General features: G+C 35.9%; 1 long non-coding RNA gene across 1 annotated transcript; it reads right to left on the bottom strand.

Moving 5' to 3' along the window:
* Nucleotides 1–217: 217 nt before the first annotated feature.
* On the bottom strand, nucleotides 218–3,510 carry LOC135215133 (uncharacterized). Its single transcript, XR_010314594.1, has 3 exons — nucleotides 3,277–3,510; nucleotides 3,044–3,127; nucleotides 218–494 (listed from the first exon to the last, which is right to left on the bottom strand). It is a non-coding gene; the product is annotated as an uncharacterized LOC135215133 (long non-coding RNA).
* Nucleotides 3,511–3,867: the final 357 nt, after the last annotated feature.

Here is a 3,867-nt window from a genome sequence, read left to right as displayed (position 1 = left end):
TCATAGGAATGGCTGGAATAAATTTGATTTAAGTTTAAAAGTCTCGTACAAGACTTCCACGTTTTCATAAATTCACACGTGATTGCTTTATAAAAGGTTGGTATATTTCTAAATAGCTTTTTCCCTTTAACACCTGTAATCATGAGTATAACCCATGAACAAAATAACACTTGGTTTTACCCAATAAAAACACACAGGAAATAGTAAAAAACTGAAAACCCATTATCTACATTATTTATTAAATTTAGAAAAAAACAAACAGAAAATGATAGGTTAACGAAAGTACAATAAACGAGAAACCGAACTTACAAACCATCAGAATTCTAGGGAAAAGCTCACTTTGGAAAATTTAGAAACTGAATGAAATGACGCCTACATCTATCTTGTCGACATCTTGAATACCAAGAATCATCAGCCAATTAAGTGAAAGGTTCGTAAATCCAACCCGTGTGCGCACATTTCCTTCAATTCTGGTTCTTCCAGCAAGAACTGATCTGTAACATAAAAACAACGGCTTAGAAAATTTTCTCCAAGTATTTACTTGGCATCTCCGTAACGAGAACTTTAACTTGCCATTTCTTGAAACAGGTTCAGTACGGTATCTTAAGTTTTGTAAGCTAATTATCCTTAAAGTAAGTTTCTCTATGTACAAAATTAATTACCATTTTAATAACCATTTGGAATAAATTTATCTTAAGAAAAGTTCATACCATTATTATACGTTCAGGCTGCATAACATGGTTAGTTTAGTTATACTTTACAGTGCTACTTAATTTCTCACGCCGCTTAAAGTTAAACATTCACTAAACGTTAGAGAAAATTTGTATATTAAAGCTTTAAAAACTTACTCTAAAATCTCCTTAATCAGTTTTAAGTAGCATGCATACTGCGATCAAATACGTATTAAAAAGATACCAGTGGTCTTTCAGCAATTCAGGTAAAGTTCAAAGAAACCAGTGAAATAAAATCAACGAAGTTCATCAATGTAAACTCCTGTTTGGGAGGAAATGAGAACTAAAGTGATTAGTTTCGCCACTAATCAATAAAGATACTAGAACAGTTCCTACACCTATCTAGAAATGCCTATTGGTACAGTCATGATAGCACCGCATTCACTAAGTTAATTATGCCAGCAATGCATTAAACTAATTCTTCAAAAACTCATTATGTTAATGGTATTTCACATACTTAAAAGCATTGTTCTAACTTACCATTACAAAATCATCCCCCTCCCATGAATAGTATCTCAAAACACTGCCTGTGTTCATGAATAGTTCTACAAAACTGTTCAAGAAAGCATAAGTTTCCATCTTATGTTATGACTCGCCTAACAGACCCCTACCTTTATAAAAAAGGACCGCATCAGTATCCCAGCGACTTGGGTCCATGATCCACTGCAATTGTGTTGACACCAATTAGTCACCGCTCATGTTCAAGGATAGCCTAATAAACACCGAGTGCTTATGTCAAACAATATTGCCCACATTCATGGATAGCTTCACAAACCCATTAGGTTATATCACAAACTTATCGCCTATGTTCCTGAGTAACAAACTGTGTTCATGAGTAACATGACAAAACTCAAACCTTATGTCCATGAGTAACCTCACAAACCCAAACCTTATGTCCAGGAGTAACTTTACAAACTCAAACCTTATGTCCATGAATAACATCAATTTTGGCCTACGTCCATGGCAAAACTCACAGCCGATGTTGACTGCGTAACATCACGAAACTCATAGGCGATGTTGACAGAAACGTCACAAAACTCTCAGCCGATGCTCACAGTAACATCAAAACACTTAATAGCCTATGTTCATAGAGTGACATTCAAACTCATTGTTAGTGAATAGCATAAATACATTAAAGTTAATAAAAAATATCAAAACTAACATCTCTGACAAACTAAACTACATCCCACTCTAAAGGTGAAAATTTTCTAATTTATGCAAAAAAATATCCTTTAATTTATGCAAAAAAAAATTACGTCAAAATCCAATACTTACGAAAAAAAATGCATTCAACGTATCAGGAGCTTTTAGTTCCTAGCTAGGAGTCACATAACTTTCATAGAACTTAAAATACCATTTGTTAAGTGTTAACCTAAACATAACTAGACATCTCTGCCTGGGGAAAGCTTTGGCACGATTTTTATGATCCAAGATATTAGCTATGGGGTAAGCAATCCCAATCACCTCAAATGACCTGTACGTTTAAGGAGCTTGGGACTTAAATTAGAATCCTCTGAAAATTCTATTTAATCTCGCACTAACTTAGCACTCAAGAATATGAATGCGGCCAAAATCTCAATGAATATTGTCCTAAACGTACCTTCCTAACCACCTAATTACAAACAAACCATTTAAAGATCTAAAAATTGAAAATCACTAGATATGCTGTGGAGCAGGACCTATACATTAATTTTTTTTTTATTACTGAATATTGCCGTGATTGGGTGGCAGCTATCAACATTTTAACACAATACCTATCTGAACTCTCATGAAACTAGGCAATAGCTTAAGTCTGTAATTAACACCTGAAAGAAAGTTTTAGTTGGCTTATTAACCCCCACGAAACCTGCATTGTAGGTCTTAAGACCTACTGTGCAGAACATGGGGGCTCCTCCACCCCTCCAGGGGCACCGCCCCTAAAGGGGAGGAGGATAATAGATATTGTTCAAGTACAATATACACAGTAATTTTGACAAAAATTAAAATAGCAAATTGAGTACAAAAACAAAAAAATAACAGATTAAGAGGTAATTTAAAAAAACTTGGTAGATCTAGGGTACTTATCCGCGGCGGCCTAGACTATGGCAGTTGCGGTTTTTCTATGCAGTTTTACCTACTAAACAATAATTATAAGTAATATTTATTCACTGTAATTAACCCCCCAGGGGCCAGTACTAAACACGGCGAAATACATTGGACGCCCCAATCTCTAGTGGATGTCGTATCCGCGGTTACGTTCCTTGCAGTCCATGCGGACTGCTGTAGAAAAACCAAAAACTTAAAACTTTGCAGAAAATATACCTCCAACATACCTGTTGCTACAGAACTGCTTTACCATTCGTGAAGCTTTACTGCGAGCGCGGGACCTCTCTAGTCAAACGCGTACCAAAAGCTTCCTGTAAAAGTCAAGATTCATTCAACGGCGTTGTCAGTTTAATATGACGGCAATAAGCTTCCATGAAATCTCACATGAACACTACGACAATCCACAGAACTAATATATAATATTAGCAATAATAAAATTCTAGTTATTATCTAGTGTTACCTTGTAGAAGCCCGGGGTTGATAACTTGACCAACGAAGCGACAACAATCGAAGGTCATCTCAAGTGCCAACTGTAGTAAAGTAGCGTGATGAACAGCTTTTCGTTAACACAGCACAACATGACCAATTTCGCTACGGTAGATTAAGAACTTGAACATGCAACTCTTGAAAAATTATGAATAACTTGGCAAACTTCCGTAAACATTTACCCTCCGGAACGATGTCACTGTCGAAGGTTCGGTGATTGAAATGAGGAGCCAGGCGAGCGCGAACGATGTTGTCGAATAAGAAGTTTTGCCAAGGACTCGAGAAGCGCAATAGTTTCGCCTCTTGAGATCGCTCAGTTTTGAAGTAGTACTGAATTTTCATCATACTCCCTTCTTTTCCTTGTCTTACATGGAAGTTTAAAATGCAGTACATGGTGATTGAATTTTCCCTAACTTAACTCTAAATATGTGTTTATCGCGCTAATTAATTTAAAGCATAAGCACTATGTACTATGGACCATATTTCTTTTTATCACCCTTATGATATAACTTAAATCCCGCAGAAATTTACTCAGGACGATATATTATGAACGAAATGTATAATC

The sequence above is a fragment of the Macrobrachium nipponense genome, chromosome 5 (genome assembly GCF_015104395.2).
Source record: "Macrobrachium nipponense isolate FS-2020 chromosome 5, ASM1510439v2, whole genome shotgun sequence".
In the NCBI taxonomy this organism is placed as follows: domain Eukaryota; kingdom Metazoa; phylum Arthropoda; class Malacostraca; order Decapoda; family Palaemonidae; genus Macrobrachium; species Macrobrachium nipponense.
This window is presented reverse-complemented; position numbering and strand designations above follow the sequence as displayed.